Below are 18,271 nucleotides of genomic sequence, written 5' to 3'. Positions count from 1 at the left end.
ATGGAATGTTGTTGTTTTTTAAAAGCTACATTTGTGCTTTTCACCTTCTTAAACCCATACAATTTCCAGAAACTATTTTTCACGCTAGGAATAATTTAAACAACAGATTCTGTTACTGCTGTGGGAGCTGTGAAGCTGAGGTATTTTTAACAGTGCTATTTCCTTCACTGTGCTATTACTGTTTTATTCATTTCAGCAAATTATACAGTCAATGTCCAAAAAGTACATTCTTCTACATTCTTCACTTTCCTTTCATTTAGGGCTGTGTTGCAAAAAAGAATATTATTCTATCAGATTTATATCTCCCCAACAGTTTTTTACTGTCAAATGGCGAGTGTTCAGATTTGGTTGGTCTCACATCAGTTTTACTTCTTTACAAGTATTAATTTATGGGAAATGTTTCACTGCCTCTTCTATCTATCATGCTTTCCTAGATACTGTTGAGTGCCAATCAGCATGAATTATTTGAGAAAGACTCTGATTCTGCCATCCTATGCTTAATCATATATCTATCTGGGGATGGGGAGGTCTCTTTCTCTCTCATACTTTACGCTCCTCCCTCTCTCACTCTGTCTTCATCTTCGTTTTTCAGTTTTTGCAGGGATTCTACTGAAAAAAGGAGGCTCTGTCACCAGGCCCTGTAAAGGTATGTCTACCCTGCACACTAGGTCCAGGCTCTGACTGAGGTTCCATACTCACATAAATCAGTCTGATGCAGGTCAGCTAGCATGCAGGACTTGGTCCTAGGACCCTGCCAAAGGTGCGTAGTCAGAGCCCATGACCCACTGTGACTCGAGTAGGGTGACCAGGTGTCCGGTTTTCAACTGGAACACCCAGTCGAAAAGGGACCCTGGCAGCTCCCGTCAGCACTGTCGACTGGGCCGTTAAAAGTCCGGTCAGAGGTGATGCCGGGCTAAGGCAGGCTAGTCCCTACCTGTTCTGGCACCGTGCTGTGACCCAGAAGCGGCCAGCAGGTCTGGCTTCTAGGCGGGGGGGGGGGGGGGGCACAGGGCTTCATGTGCTTCCCCCACCCTGAGCACAGACTCCCCAACCCATTGCCCAGTTTCCAGCCAATGGGAGCTGAGGGGCGGTGCCTGCAGGTGAGAGCAGCGCGCAGAGCTGCCTGCGCGCCTCTGCCTAGGAGCCAGGCCCGCTGCTGGCCATTTTCAGGGCGCAGTGCAGTCTGTGGTGCCAGGACAGGCAGGAAGCCCGCCTTAGCCCCCCGCTGTGCCGCTGACTGGGAGCCACTGCAGGTAAGCCTGCGCCCCAACCCCGAGCCCCAACCTGCTACCCCAGCCCTGAGCCCCCCCAAACCTGGAGCCCCCTCCTGCACCCCAAATCCTTCATCCCTGGCCCCAGCCCAGAGCCCATACCCCTCCCAGACCCCACCGCCTGCCCCAGCCCAGAGCCACCTCCCATACCCTGAATCCCTCATCCCCGGCCCCACCCCAGAGCCCTCACGCCCTCCTGCATGCCACCCCTCTGCTTCAATCCGCGGCCCCTTCCGCACTCCGAATCCCTCAGCCCGAGCCTGGAGCCCCCTCCTGCACCCCAAATACCTCATTCTCAGCCCCCAGCCCAGGGCCTGCACCCCCAGCCTCCCCCAACCTCCTGCCCCAGCCCAATGAAAGTGAGTGAGGGTGCAGGAGATTGAGCCGCCAAGGGAGGGGGAATTTAGTGAGGGGGGGGGTTAGGGTGTTCGGTTTTGTGCAATTAGAAAGTTCAACCCTAGACTCGGGTTCAAGCCCTATCATTTTGCGGTGTGGATGCAGCTCAAGCCATAGACCTGAGTCAGAAGGTCTGCATAGAGCAATATGAACACATTAGCATGATTGTGAGACCCAGGTCCAGCAATTGTAAACCCAGGTTTCTAGTGCAGTGTGGATGCTCACATGTGGTTCCCATAGACTTGGGTTTACAGTGCAGTGTATGCTAAAAAGTCACACTTGGGCTCATGCTAGTTTTCTCTAGTCCCAGGGGTTTCATTGAGGGTGCCTTACTCCAGTTCCCAGGAATTGCATTCCAGGCACTGATAGTTTCTGCATCTTCACTGAGTCAAACCGGTTTGGTCTCTCACTGATGGTAGTTTTGGTCACCTCTAAGGTAGCCTGAACTCATAGGAACAAAGGGATTGACATACTTCATCAGACTTGCTGGTACGATATCATGTCACCAAGAGTGACCAGTTACAGGTTCTTCATAGGAAGGTACAAGAAGCCCCGCACAGGCAGTTGTTATAGGATAACCAGAACAGTTGTGGATTAACCATTATCAGGACCTTGCACGTGACCCAGGAGCAAACAGGGAGCCAGTGGAGTGGATACAGCTTTGGTATGATTTACTTATGGCTTCCAGGCCCCACACAGGAGGTGGGCTGCTGTTGTACTAGCTAGAATTTTTGATTGTCCCTGGCAGATATAGGTAGGTGGATTATAGTTGCTAGGTGCTCATCTGAGAGCTAGGAACTACTGAAGACCCTGTGTTGCTTTTCAGAAACACCAAAACATTCCCATTGCAGGAACATTTTGATGTTTCTGAAACAAAATATTACAGACTTTCAGTTCCACAAAAACAGCCATTTTTTTTTATTTTTGTTCCAATTTGGGATGAAAAGTTTTCCAAGAACTCAACATTTTTCAAAGAACTAGAAGTCCATTTCCTTGCCAGCTCTAGCCATATCTCCTTCAAGATGCAACCAAGGTAGCATTCGGGGTACTAATTTATGTTCCTTGCAGTTAAAAATATTTGTAAAGCACTGTTCTTCTTGTGAAATGGCTCAGAGAAAAACTATCTATGCTTGCACTTTTAAAGTATTGAAAAAGGAAGTGCATTTTCAGTCCTTTATGCCTCCTGCATTAAAACCTCCATGTCAAGAGATAAAAACATTCCTCAAAAATCAATACAGCCAGCCCCTGAAACCACAGTAACCAGATTTGCCAGTAGGTTCGTTCTCCTCCTGATCTGATTAGGAGAATTCCCATAGGAATAAACTTATTCTGACCCCAACAAGGAAACCACACAGAATGTTCTGAGTTTGCATAAAAGAAACTCATTACTAACCTGATAGACTTTTATTGGGTCTTCTACCTAGGCAAATCAATTTAAACTCTCCTCAGCGATCTGATTTCAGTTATCTAATAGCTCTGATAGTGGAATCTCAAGCTCTCTCCATTGGCAGAACAGATAGCAGAACAGTTTGGTTATGTGTCTGCAATGACTAATGGCTATGCTGCCCAATCCAGCGTACCAAGAGAGTCTCTAGGAAACACAAGTGCAGTGTTCAATTTAAAGTTATTCCTTTTGCATGGCTGCTCTTAGGATAGATTGTTCTGCTGCAATTTGTCTTGAAAGAGGTTCTCCTTTCACTTAGGTCAGTGTAAATCAGCTGTCACATCACTGGATCTACACCTACATCAGCAAGAGGAGATTGGATCCTCGGTGTTTTTAGGAATCTTTTGGCAAACGATGATTTAGGGAGAGATTTTACTGCATAGGACTCAATGGAAAGAAGCTCACCAACTCCCATGTGGCTGTTTAACTTTTAGGGGACACAAGCACCTCACAGGCCTGTTTTGTTTTAATTAGCGGTAGCTCAGAGCTTCAAAACTGGGATCAAGGTTTGGGTCTAAAGCCCAAACCCCACCACCAAGTTCTGCTATATTTGGATAAGAGGTTCAAGCCCAGACCCATCTTTTTTTTTTAAGTCAGGAGCTCTACAGAGATTAAATTTCATTTTGGTACATCACTGGTTGTCATTGTTGATCTAGCAAATACATGCTAACTAGTTGTTCATGGCTGTATGGCATTTGAATGGCAGAGAGATCCTGTGAGAGGGATACCTGATAAACCACATTACTGCTCTTGAAGGTATTTACTGAAGCCTAGAATCTGCCTGGCCCTTATTCAGCAAGATGGAGGGGGCGGAGAAGGGAAAGGGCAGCCCACAAAGGGACAAGTAGAATTGCAGCTGCTGTGCTTTGGAGAGTGCAGGACTGCTTCCTCCCAACTGCCCAGGAAGGACTTCGCACTCCTAAGGGGTGGTAAGGAGACAGGGCCAGAATTCTGTCCCACAATGCACTGGCCAAATGAGGGCAGAAGAATAAGTTGTATCCACAAAGGACTTTGGTAGTTGGTTCAGTTGTAAGAAGCATTCTTTTCCCTGAGGCAGGATGATTCCCTGTGCACCCGGGTGACGGGTTGGATCACAGAAACCCCCTGGGAGCTGCCACCTGATGTGCAAAGACTACCTCTGCTCCTGTTTTCCCTGCCAGCTCAGGACTCCAGCACCCTGTCTTGCTGAGCCAGACACTCCCATCTGCCCCAACACAGACCCAGGGTCTGAATTACTTGCCCCAAAGCTGCAGGTTTACCTGAAAACAGCTCACAGAAGTGTGCTTATCTTTAGTACTCAGATGTCCAACTCCCATTGGGTTCTAAACCCAAATAAACCCGTTTTACCCTGAATAAAGCTTATGCAGGGTAAATTCATAAATTGTTCGCCCTCTATAACACTGATAGAGAGAGATGCACAGTTGTTTGCTCCCCCAGGTATTAATACATACTCTGAGTTAATTAATAAGTAAAAAGTGATTTTATTAAATACAGAAAGTAGGATTTAAGTGGTTCCAAGTAGTAACAGACAGAACAAAGTAAGTCACCAAGCAAAATAAAATAAAAATGTGCAAATCTATGTCTAATCAGACTGAATACAGATAAGATCCTCACCAGTTCCAGAATGCTCCCTTTTACAGACTAATCTCCTTTTAGCCTGGGTCCAGCAATCACTCACACCCTCTGTAGTTACTGTCCTTTGTTCCAGGTTCCTTCAAGTATCCTGGGGGGTGGAGAGGCTCCTTCTTTAGCCAGCTGAAGACCAAATGGAGGGGTCTCTCTTGGGTTTAAATAGACTTTCTCTTGTGGGTGGAGACCCCCCCCTCCTCATTTCTATGCAAATCCAGTTCTGAGATGGCGTTCTGGAGTCACCTGGGCAAGTCACATATCCATGCATGACTCAGTCTTTACAGACAGAAGCCATTGTCCACATGGTATCTTGTATGTCTCCAGGAAGACTTCTTATGTGGATTGGAGCATTCCAAGATGCATTGTTCCCCAAGTGCTTCCTGATCAGGTACTTAACCTTGCGAATTCCTTCCTAAAGAAGCTGACCAAATGCCTCACAAAGCTTACTTCGAAATCAAGCAAGTTTACAGCCAATATTCTTAACCTCAAGTACAAAATGATATATGTGTACAAATAGGATGAATAGATATAGTAGACCATAACCTTTACAGAGATATGTTACATGGCATCCGAAGAAGTGGGCTGTAGTCCACGAAAGCTTATGCTCTAATAAATTTGTTAGTCTCTAAGGTGCCACAAGTACTCCTGTTCTTCTTTTTACATGGCACAGGCAGCACAAAATATATTCCAGTTATGTCATATTCCCATAACGCCTTATGCGAGGTACCGTCACAACCCCGAAGTAGACAGCTGTGCATCATCCTTTACTGTCAGATGACCCCATATAATCAGTCTAGTCCTAAGGAGATAGGAGACACACATTTGCTCTGAAGCCCAGTTTGGCAATAGCAGCATAGGGTTAAAGAGAGCAGTCTGAGTGGGATTATTTTGATAGATTAACTCAGGTTGCTCTCTCCATATTGGGCTCCAGATACCTTAATATATTACTGCTTGTAATAAGCTTGGAGATTTTGGGGTGGAAGTGCTACAGAAATGCAAATAATTCTTTTTTGTTGTTATTATTTATTGAAACCCAACATAAGTCAAATAGCCTCTACGGAAATTCAGGCCTTTGTTTTCCATTGCTGTGAGCACTTATAAGAGATTTAATAGAAAGCACTATAGCATTTTGATGTTTATGATCATTTGTTGTAAAGAATTGCAGGTGAAAAGGAGTCTCATGCTGTCTGGAGATGGTAGAACATTGCCTTTAACTTGTTAAATAGAACATTTACCGAGGAAGCCTGAGGGCTTTGGTTCTATTCCCTCCTTCACATCTTCTATGTTCATTCATTTCATTATGAGCACGTACAATATGTCAGTTTAATAAGGTGCTTTGTGTGTGTGTATACAGTGTGACACTAGAGGCTTGATTTTGTAAGGTGCTCAGTGCCCTGAGTTTTGTAGGTTGTACAGAACTACTGCTACAATCCTGATGAAATCAAACAAGTAGATTAGGTAATAGACTTTATTAAACCACAAAAGTGGGTGTATAAAGTGCAGGGACTTGGTTGTGAATGAGTTTTGCATTGCTACAATTTATAATAGATTTTATAGTTTAAAAAATCCTCTTAATTGCTAATATTTGGCTAAGTCTGTGTGCGTAGACAGATAGTGAACCTAAGAATATCATGTATCACTGTGCTTACTTAGAAGTAGACTTACCTCCAGACAGTCCAGCACTGGGAGCTGCTCTGCCTCTAGATAAAATGTCAAACTAAAGCCCCATCTCTCTGTCTCATTATGTGGATATTGTGAAATTTCAGGCCATTTTTTAAAATTTAAGAGACTCTGACACTCAACATTTTCTCTTACTTAACAAAACCACAGATTAATTGGTTTTAATTCAATCTTGTTGTTGGCAAATGAGCACAAAAGTAACTACAGTGGCCACATTGCCTCACCTGCTAATTGTTAATTTAAGGCGTAATCCTGCAAACTTCTACATAAACTGTAATGGGAGTTTTGCTTGCTCAGACACTTGAGTACTATGACCCATATAAGTAAATGGGGACATGCACACATTATAAGATCTGAATGCTGTCAGTGTGATTACAGATATTCATGATGGGATGGACCAGTGGCTGTGTAGCACCATTGTAGAGATATCATAATGGTTTCCTGGTATCAGCAAAGAGAAAGCTGGACTGGTTGACTAAGCTATATAATGTACCTGTCGTTATGGTATGAGTGTGTCATAGTCTATAGATTACTTTTCACTTTAGGCTTCAGGGATCACACAGCTTTTTCACAGCTGGCATGTCTAGATGTCTTTTAAACAACTCACATCACCAGTAACCTTTCTTGCTGTGTTTTGATTTTGCTTTCTGTCATTAAAATAGTATTGAGGGTCTGATTGAAGCTGACAAAAGCTAGGAAATCCCAGGACTGCTTTCTGTCCTTCACTCCAGTAAATATTATTAAATCTCATTCCATGTTTCAAATCTAGTAGTTAATAGAGATATCCTATCTCCTAGAGCTGGAAGGGACCTTAAAGGTCATTGAGTCCAGCCCCCTCCTGCCTTCACTAGCAGGACCAAGTACTGATTTTGCCCCAGATCCTTAAGTGGCTCCCTCAAGGATTGAACTCACAACCCTGGGTTTAGCAGGCCAATGCTCAAACCACTGAGCTATCCCTGTCCCCCCAGTGTAGTAAGCCCAGCCTTCTACATTTATTTCCTCACCAGTACTGTTGCTGGACTCAGTGAGCTTGCAGAGGTGGACACCATACAGATTTAAAATGTGAGAAAAGGCTGTCAAGGAATGGGCCTGATCCAAAGACCATTGAAATCAGTACAAAGACTCCCATTAAATTCAATAGGCTTTGGATCAGGCCCAAAGTTAGAGAATATGTCCAGTCTACTAAATTTTGTGGAGAAAGAAAGCTGCCAAATAATTAGTAAGAAGTAGCATTTATTCCAGAATAGGTTAATACAAACTAATTTTAAACTTTTTTGTTATAGTGGGGAAAAAAATCCATCAGAAACCACCAAAAACGTAAAATGCTCTTTAGTCTTGATAGAGCTTTATAACATTAACTAATTTAAGGCTTCAGATGTTGCTATTGTTCAGATCAGGTCTCATTGGGGAGAAATTTTGCTGCAGCTGAAAAGAATGAATTTATGCTGAATTTTTGTTCCTGCTAGTAACCCTTGACATACAGAGGCTTTTTCCTTTATAAGCACCCATCAGCCAACCATCAGATGTACAGTAAATGCTTTAACATGTCAGTTGTGATTGTAAGGCGTTAGAACACAGCATAGGTGAGTAGTTACTTCTCTGAAACCTGCAGTCCCTGAACACACTTATAAATAGCGTTGAAGACTGCTTTGTCTCCTTCTACCCTGGTTATTATAATGTATCTTTGGAACCAGTCCAAGTACAGCTTTAGCCTGAGGTTAAAACCATTTGAATTACTGTCCTCAACAAAAGTTTAACAATTCCAGAGGTCTCACACAGAGAGAGTAGAATAGGACAGACATAAAAATCTGTTCGCTTCATAGTCTTGTTGCTGAGAATTATCTAAAAGGTTATAAGTGCTCAATTCTTCATCAGATTCAATTTACATGGCTTTAGTCACAGCCTGTGATTTTGTTTTTCTGGAATCTGTACACCAAACCTAGGCCATACTCCTAAAATTGTTCAAGGGCATGTTTATACAAATCTGCTACTGCACGCTGCCCCGTGGAATTCTGAATCTAAGCTTTGGTGATACAACTGTGTCTATAATTAAGTCTGAAATGTTCCCAAAAACAGAGCATGGCCCACATGAATGGCATAAAGGGAGGGGGTGGGGTAAAGCAGAGAGAATGCAGATATGATTCACACACTAGAACGTGGTGTGTTCGGAACCTGACTGAGGAGCAAACAGGCAAATATGGGAGTTTCAGAGTGTATAGCTAAGGATCTTGTGCTTGGAGATAGTGAGATTGGGTCAGTTTGTTATTGTTCTGTTTGTTCTATGCATATGGGTTGTGCACTTGGGGTAAGACAGGTTTGTTTTTATCTCAGGCCATGTGGCTGTGACCATTGGGCCTTTGATCAGCCCTGCTCTTTGAAGTCTGAGTGTTTAATTGCTCTCTTAGTGAGAGAGTGGAACTAAGCATCCAAGCTCAGGATGAAAGTCAGTTGTGTGGCAAACTTGCAAGCAGCAAACAGGAGTGTTTTGAGAGGGAGTTTAAGAGACTTTCTTTCTAGGTACAATGCTGTGTTCAGCCTCATGATGGCCAGTGATGGAACCGTATTTATGACTGAAATGGATGTGCCATGTTTTCTTTCCTGCCTGAAGCCAGAAAGGACCGTTGGAATGAAAAGTGTTTCATCATCATCATGTGATATGGCTATATCATCTGGGTTTTTCCCAAATGCAGAAGAGAAATATTTAATGAATACTGCCTTTTCTGCATTATTAATGACAATTCTACCATTTCCATCCATCCTGGTTAGCACTGACTCTGAAAAAAACGTGTGGTTCTTGGTGAAAATCAGCTGAGCATGTGCTCCCAGTGTGATGCTGTAGCTAATGCAATCATTGGATGTATAAACAGTAGGAACAGGGAGATTAATATTTTTATTTGGTACTGGTGCAACTGCTACTAGGTTACTGTGTCCTTGTAACACTCCCTCACTCACCCCGGAGGAGGGAGGTCACTGAAGGGCTGGCGGTAGCCCGCCTCCAAGCTCATCTCAGTTTAACTGGAGCTAGGGTGACCAGATCACCCAAGTCAAATATCGGGATGTCGGGGGTGGAGGGGGGCAAAAAAACAAAAAAACACCCTTCCTCCACAAGTGCTGGAGGGAGGCCCGGGAGACGCAGAGGGAGCACGGGGCCAGGGTGAGTGAGAGTCCAGCCTGGCCCCGAGCAGGCAGGACTCAGTCGGGTGGTAGGGAGAATAGGGGGGCGGCCCGCGGGGCCAGGCGGCGGCTGTTCTCCCCCCCCGGGCAGCGGGACTCGGGAGCAGCCGCTGCTGCAGCTCCCACTGCCGCAGGGGGAGGAAGCGGCCATGGCGCTCGGCGGCTGCAGCTCTGGTGCCCAGGCCCGAGCCCGGGCCTGCTGCGGGGACCTAGCAGCGCGCACGCTGCGCCCAGCCCCTGGCCAGTCGCGTCTGGGCTGCTGCTCAGCTGGTGCTATCCCGAAGCGGTCCTGGAGTGGGGGCAGCAGGCCCCAGCCCGCCCGTCCCGCTCGGGTCCCGCAGGGGAACGAACGGGCCTGGGCTGCCGATGCCTCCGCCCCGGGGCCACTGTGGGATTGCACCCACGCGCTGCTGGGTCCCCGCAGCAGGCCCGGGCTCGGGGAGTTCGGGCCCAGGCGCCAGAGCCGCAGCCACCGAGCTTGGCCATTGGCCGCTTCCTCTCCCCGCGGCAGTGGGAGCTGCAGCAGCGGCTGCTCCCGAGTCCCGCTGCCCGGGAAGCACTTAGAGGAGAGGAAAGGAAAGTGATCAGGAAGAGTCAGCATGGATTCACCAAGGGCAAGTCATGCCTGACTAACCTAATGACCTTCTATGACGAGATAACTGGGTCTGTGGATGAGGGGAAAGCAGTGGATGTGTTATTCCTTGACTTTAGCAAAGCTTTTGATACGGTCTCCCACAGTATTCTTGCCGGTAAGTTAAAGAAGAATGGACTATAAGGTGGATAGAAAGCTGGCTAGATCATCGGGCTCAACGGGTAGTGATCAATGTCTCCATGTCTAATTGGCAGCCAGTATCAAGCGGAGTGCCCCAAGGGTCGGTCCTAGGGCTGGTTTTGTTCAGTATCTTCATTAATGATCTGGAGGATGGCGTGGACTGCACCCTCAGCAAGTTTGCAGATGACACCAAACTGGGAGGAGTGGTAGATATGCTGTCAGGTAGGGATAGGCTACAGAGGGATCTAAATTAGAGGATTGGGCCAAAAGAAATCTGATGAGGTTCAACAAGGACAAGTTCAGAGTCCTGCACTTAGGACGGAAGAATTCCATGCACTGCTATAGACTAGGGACCGAGTGGCTAGGCAGCAGTTCTGCAGAAAAGGACCTAGAAGTTACAGTGGACGAGAAGCTGGATATGAGTCAACGATGTGCCCTTGTTGCCAAGAAGGCTAACGGCATTTTGTGCTGTATAAGTAGGGGCATTGCTAGCAGATCAAGGGACGTGATCATTCCCCTCTATTGGACATTGGCGAGGCCTCATCTGGAGTCCTGTGTCCAGTTTTGGGCCCCATACTACAAGGAGGATGTGGAAAAATTGGAAAGAGTCCAGCAGAGGGCAACAAAAATGATTAGGGGGCTGGAGCACATGACTTATGAGGAGAGGCTGAGGGAACTGGGATTGTTTAGTCTCCAGAAGAGAAGAATGAAGCGGGATTTGATAGCTGCTTTCAACTACCTGAAAGGGGGTTCCAAAGAGGATGGATCTAGACTCTTCTCAATGGTACCACATAATAGAACAAGGAGTAATGGTCTCAAGTTGCAGTGGGGGAGGTTTAGGTTGGATATTAGGAAAAAAAATTTCATTAGGAGGGTGGTGAAGCACTGGAATGGGTTACCTAGGGTGGTGATGGAATCTCCTTCCTTAGAGGTTTTTACGGTCAGGCTTGACAAAGTCCTGGCTGGGATGATTTAGTTGGGGATTGGCCCTGCTTTGAGCAGGGGGTTGGACTAGATGACCTCGTGAGGTCCCTTCCAACTCTGATAGTCCATGATTAAGTCCTATGGCCTATGTTGTACAGGATAGACTAGATGGTCACAATAGTCCCTTCTGTTCTTGTAATGTATGAGTCTGTTAATCAAACCACTGAAGCATTTAATGTCTCCTTGGTAATTGTCTGAATTTCCTTCAGCACTGAGTGTGTTTTTGAGTTTAGGAGCTGGGGAGGAGAGTCTGTTTGTGGTACTGGCAGTGTTTCTAAATGATACCTGAGGAGGGGTGCTGCCAATGTATCTGTCAAATAACTAAGTGAGGCAAGGGAAAGGCCAGCTCCAGGGCTTCATGCTGCTGTTTGTTTCTCTGCTCTTGCTTCTCTTCTAATATCTGTTCTCATTCTCCTGCTTCAAGCTGCAGCTCAGAAAGCTTGACAGAAGCTGGGAATGGGCAACAGGGGATGGATCACTTGATGATTACCTGTTCTATTCATTCCTTCTGGCCACTGTCGGAAGACAGGATACTGGGTAGATGGGCCTTTGGTCTGAGCCAGTATGGCTGTGCTTACGACATTTTCCATGCAGGGTTATGTAGCTGTTTGGGTCCCAGGATATTAGCGGGACAAGGTGGGTGAGGTAATATCTTTTATTAAACCAGCTTCTGTGGGTGAGAGAGACAAGCTTTCAAATTTACATAGATGTGAAGAAGAGCTCTGTGTAAGCTCAGAAGCTTGTTTCTTTCACCAGGAGAAGTTGGTCCAATGCAGGATATTATCTCACTCACCATCAGTTATACATAATATGTCATTGGAAGACTATCCTGATACTTCAGCTAACACAGAATGTGGCAGCCCACTTTGCTTAGAGAGGTTAGCCATAGGAAACATAGTGCTCCAGACAGCACTCCAGGAATATCTTCTGCGTGCAAGTCAAGGTGCTGGTTTAGACCTTTAAAGCCAAACTCTCCCTTCTGCTTCTGTTAGTACAAGGAAACATGGTGCAATGGATTTGAGCATTGTAGGAGTACTGCCTCTGTGGCGTGTTCCCTTCTTCCCTGCAATCCACTGGGGAAAGAGCCTGGGTCCATTGGCGGGAGAAGTCTCAGAATTCTTTTTTTGATCTCAGACATCATGTAAGTATACCTTGAATCATCCCCATTATTGTATGCAGATCACTGTCAGGGTGACTGAATCTTTCAGCAGCTTTAGCTCAGGGGAATTAAAGTGTCTGACTTTCATTTTTCCTTGCAAAAAGCTGTCTTATGCTGGCAAACATGGCTCTGGAGAAGATGGACAGGAAGGAACCTTTTATCTGTATTTTGTAAAATGAAAGCGGAGCTTCTCAATGCTAACTTAATGGGAATAAATGACATCAATGAACAATAGTCATTGGCTCCAATGAGTATAGTTTTTTGCAAAACTGAACAAAAATCTTTGTGTTCAGGCAAAAATATTCACAAACTATGAATTCACCCCTGTGCAGAGGGCTAGCAGGAGAACTAGGCACTATGTGAACCCTGAAAACGAGGCTTAAAGGGGATCTGAATGGTGTCATGCCTATGTGCTGACCCTCTCCGCAAGAAGGAATTTCACTTGAAGTGAATGAATATAACTACATCTTCCCAGCTCTCTAACTCAGCTACGATTTTTTGGTAGAAAATCCCTGGGTTATCTTCATGACCTTGTCTTGGACAGTCCCATGCCTTCAAGATTTCCAGACTTGTCCATTATTAAAGATAATGGACTGCAACTTTACAGATAATAAAAATACCTAGCTTACTTGATCACAATTTGATTATACCCCCTTCTCTGCAGAAATTTATAGTTTAATGTACACAATTATCAATGTAGAGAATTGTGACATCACCTCAAGTTGAGAAATTCAGCTCTCGTCTACAAAATCCCTTTCTCTATAAATAGATTTTATTGAGCGTTTAATCCCTGAGAGGCAATTTAGGAAAAATAAGTATGTAGAGCAGTCAGACTTCTAAACATGTTTTGCAGGAGAGAGAGGTTTAATGCTGCACCTTCTCTTGGTTATCTTTTTTTGAATATCATCCTTACTAATAATAATTCTGTTTAATCACTAGTGTCTCAGTTTTCCTGGTGGAAAGGCAACATCAGAACATTTTATATCTCCCTTCTTGTTAATTTTCTGGGCCCTTCTATCAGCTGTGTGATATCAGTCGTGTCAGCAAAGAACTTCCATTCTTTCCCATTCTACAATATGTCTCTTCTCCCATAAAGTCTGTCACCTGCCTTTTCCTATATGGTATTCAGACTTGCATATATTTTTCCCTCCTCACACACTTAGCAACAGTTTAAAGCTTAACATTAGGAACACACTCTTTAACACCATTGCAATACATTTGAGTAGAAGAGCTTTTGTGAAAGAAAGAGTGGAAGTGTTTGTGCATGCAGTATGTTTATTTGTATTATGTATTCGTATATATGTAATATTGCTTTAAAAGACATTTAAAATTTAAAAATAAATGCATTTAAAAGATCAGCATCCTATACAGCAAACAGGGAAAGATTAAGAATGAGCTCTCAAAACTGGATAGTCTCATAAAAAAAACAACCTTCCACACAAACTTCCTCATGGATAGACTTTACAAAAACTAGACAAGCCATTTACAACACAAACTTTGCCTCTCTACAAAGGAAAAAGAACACTAAACTATCCAAACTGCTACCTGCCACAAGGAGCCACAACAGTAGTTCCCTTAACCCACCCAATCTTTCCAGCTATACTCTTAGCCCAGCAGAAGAGTCTGTCCTATCTTGGTAAATTTGTTAGTCTCTAAGGTGCCACAAGTACTCCTGAGCTTTTTAAAAGACATTGTCATTCCTAAGAGAAACTGTTAACATTTATGCATCAGAATTTTAAAAATACAATTTATTTTTGTCTTTCAGTATCTGTTTGTCACTGTAGTGTAATAAACAGACACTGTTAATGCCACCTGCTTGTGGAACTGAAAAACTGCAAGTAATCCTTGCTAAAGAAAATATGGAGACTGTTCGTGCCATCTAGCGGTTAAATATGAAAATTGCAAAAAATTGTTGCTAATTTGTATAACTAGCATATACCAAAGGGAGATAATTGGAAAAATAACTATTTTACAATTTATGTTAATTATTTGTTAATTAACAATTTCATGAATGAAATGGTTGACTTTTGACTGTGATTTGGATAAATATGTTGATATAATAATTAATCACCATACTATGAACATTTCTGTAAAATTGAGGGTTAAATATAATATCCAAAAAGCCAGAATGCTAATACTAACTTTGGAAGAGACCATGCTGATGGCTCAGATATTTCTGGATGAAACTGAACTGATAGCTACTTTTAAAAAATGGTCTCATGACATTCTTTGACATTATGTAATCTGGAATCCTTAGATGCCACTAGAATACAAATATATAATAATAAATAGAGATGCAACTACACCCTAAAAGTCCAGTCCCCACACCCAAGTCGACATATGTCCCTATTATAACTGGAACCCCAACGGTTTAGAGAGAGAATAATTTCAGCTCCTTACATACCATTTAGAGATTTATTTATACTGCATTAGAACTGGACAAAGAAACTAGCAAATGTCAGGATAAATGTTACAAACCTGAAAATATTATAAACAGTCTTTAACTGGTAATTACTAAAACAAGTTATTGTAAATTAAGTGCATGGAAGAGGGGCTGGATTTTTTTTAACTGGTTGATCAGTTAAAAGGAAACTAACATTCAGTTTCCTCTTTAATTCTTGGCCAAAGCAGAATAAGAATAAATCCTTATTTGGAAGAAAATCTTTATATTTTTTGTAGTTGAGCCAGATGGTGAGCACCTGTCATTTACAATTAACAGGTTGTCACGCTGCTGTGGCAATCAGAAAAGCTGGATTTGGGATAAGAAAACATGCAGGAGCACAGTCTGTTCATCTCAGCTAGACTCAGCTGGCTGATGGCCTCTACAGAAATGTCTTTCTTCTCAATGTATTTCATTCTGCAGAAAAGTATCATTTTGATGGATGAAATATTTTGACCATGTTTCTGTATGGTTAGGACACACTAGGCAGGAAAAAAGATGCAGAGAAGTTAGGAAAAGCCACCTGCTCCTCTCTGTGCAGTAAGAATGCAGTTGTGTAGAGGCAGTTCTTTGGGATCGATTTGAGGAAAGGCAGAAGTGAATGATAGATTATCGTGCAAATCTGGAATTCAGTTTAATATATTAGGATATGTACATCTACTGCTACTACTACTACTGACTATAGTCCAATAGTGTGAAAGGGCAACACTGTATGATTAAATTGCAGTCAGTAAAATATCATCATAAACCACCATCAGTGTGTGCTCAAAAATGGAAAAAAAGACATTTCTGGCTCTCAGAGAAATAGTGTAAATGAAGACAGAAGCAGTGCTCTCTGATGCCAATGAATGGGAAACCTTCCTTGCTCCCTTAGCCTCTCTGTGATATTCTGACCTGCATACACTGCCTATGCTGTACATTGTATTTGTGGCCACAAATACTGCACTATGTGCAGGCTGTGCACTTAAACTGATCTCTAAGGAGTCGTTATAATAATAATATTTGCACTTTACATTTCTAAATGTTTGTGCACATGAATCCTCATGGTATTATTATTAGAAATACAATAATTAGGGATTTTATTGGTGCAAACCTCCTAGTTTGAGGTTTTGTGAAACTTGCTCTGTAGTTTGGTTTCATAGTAGCTTTAATTTTTGAATCTTTTCTTCCTGTGATTTAAACTCATAGGGTGCCTCAGGTGGGGTTTTTTAATGTTTTTTATAGCTAATGGGAGCCTGTGCTATATATTGGGCATAGAAAAACACTCTCGAGAAGCAAGGATGGCACAAGAGGCTTAGGTCCACACAATATGTTCATTGATCTGTCTAATATTCTGTTTATTTTTCACTACGATCTTCCTTTCTCCTTTGCTCTTTCTCCTTTTTACATTCTTTGGTATTTGACTTTTGTAGTGGGTAGAGTGAGAAACAGCACTAAATAAAGACTTTAGCCATGGCCTCATCTTGACAGCAATGTGGTTTATGATGGCAGTTCGACTTCCCAATCTCCTCTTCACGTTAAAAAGCCACGTGCAGTAACTCATCTCTGGAGATTGAAATCCATGACTACTTATAAAGAGGCACAATCACTTGATCCTGCAAGGCACCGCATTGACTTCAACAAAATTACTCATGTGCTTAAGAACTTTGCTATATCAGGGCCAGAGTACTCAGCAATGCAGCTTGCAGGGCCACATCCTAGATTAGTGGACCTGAGATATAGCCTCTCGAGGTCACCAGGTGAGTGACTTCCATAAGGCAATTGCTTTTTCCACCCTTCAAGAGTGAGAATTCCAAGTCTAGGTCTGGTCTATGTGGCAGTTCATGAAAGTGTTGCTAGGCTGCTCTGCTGGCTTCTAACATCTTCTTCAGTTCCAGGGCAGCCACCAGGCTCTGCTGGGAAACTGAAGTGCAGGTGACTGAGTGTTTCTGTTAGTGTGTGTGTTCAGAAGGGAAAGCCCCATTGATGTTCAGTTAAACATAGCCCTACAATATTTTTGTTCACGTTGTTATTGTGAAAAACAAATGTAGAATATACCATAAACAGAAGAGAAGGCTGCAGTTAAGTTTGGATTTGTTCCATCATGCTAGTATCTGAATGAGAACTGACATCTGTCTGAGCACTGACTCATACAACAGTCTTTGAAAATCCCATATTCTATCCTGACTTAGAGACTTATATGTTGAGCAAACTTCCCCACAGCATTTGCCAAGGCACCTGAGTCCTGCTCTGGAGCACTTCCTTGAATTTCTCTTGAATATAGTTGGCCAATTCTATTGAATTTTGTCAAGGTTTTGTGATACAAATGTGCAACCAACAGGATAAAACTGCCAAATCAATTTTCATTTGTGATCTGAACTCCAGTTAGGAAACTTGATCTCCAAGCTTGAACGATTAGTGCAATAACTTTCTGCACTACCAGGCTCTTGTTTAGCTTGCATTTCAGAATGCCCTTTTCTAGGTGGAAATCACAGTTGAGGAAACAGATGAGCTTCATCCCTTGTGAGTATATAGTTAAGATAGGTTTATATATCCATTTTAAGTAGCCAGGTACACTTTAAATTTGGTATGTAGAAAACATAGATTCAGCCTTTATTTACCATTGATAACCAGATGCACATATTGAAGGCTTTACATAACAACAAAATTAACAAGCATATATTGATTTACGATTGATAACAGATTTCATTGTCGGCAAACTTTCATTGTTGACATTTGTACGCGAGACCCGATGACAGTATCTAGCAGCTGAAGCACCATTCATTGTCACTAAAAGCAGCTTACAATTCATGGCTTTTACATCAGGGAAATATAGAAGATGATGTAAATAAAATATATTAATGGGCAGTATTTTTCAAACATAAACTTAAAGCATCATAATATGTATTAGAAATATGCAAGTGGATGAACATTATGTAATATTGCAGAATTGCCTCTCTCAATGACTTTAAAAGTACTGGCCCCAGAACACCTAAAGCATATGTACATGAGAGTCCATATTTAGATAGAAAAAGACAGTATAGATATAACGGGAGAAAAACAATTTCTATGTAGGAGCAGATAAAGCTACGTGGTTATGCCTACATATTTACAATGCATGTAGTTTACAGTGGATCACACTGCCTTCTCTTGTATCCAGTGCCACCCGATGGAATATAAGGAGTTGCAAGAGTGTAAATCAGGGACAAATCTGGCCCTCGGAGATAACAGGCTTATATTAAAAAATTGACAGGAGGATGTACATTTTTTTAAATAAAATGTCTACAGAACAAAGTAACATTAATGAAGTAGGGGAAAAAGCTTTTTACAGTAGTACTCATGG

At 43.0% G+C, this 18,271-nt stretch overlaps 1 protein-coding gene across 1 annotated transcript in view; it reads left to right on the top strand.

Moving 5' to 3' along the window:
- Positions 1 to 586: 586 nt before the first annotated feature.
- LOC117889153 (leucine-rich repeat and fibronectin type III domain-containing protein 1-like protein) overlaps positions 587 to 18,271 on the top strand; it is a 62,829-nt gene continuing 45,144 nt past the window's right edge. The window contains exon 1 of the mRNA XM_034793022.1: positions 587 to 646. The gene's annotated coding sequence lies outside the window, so the exon portion shown is untranslated. The remainder of the gene's footprint in view (positions 647 to 18,271) is intronic.

This window comes from Trachemys scripta, chromosome 16 (assembly GCF_013100865.1).
Source record: "Trachemys scripta elegans isolate TJP31775 chromosome 16, CAS_Tse_1.0, whole genome shotgun sequence".
In the NCBI taxonomy this organism is placed as follows: domain Eukaryota; kingdom Metazoa; phylum Chordata; order Testudines; family Emydidae; genus Trachemys; species Trachemys scripta.
The sequence above is the reverse complement of the archived record's forward strand: the minus strand, read 5'-3'. Positions and strand labels throughout refer to the sequence as shown.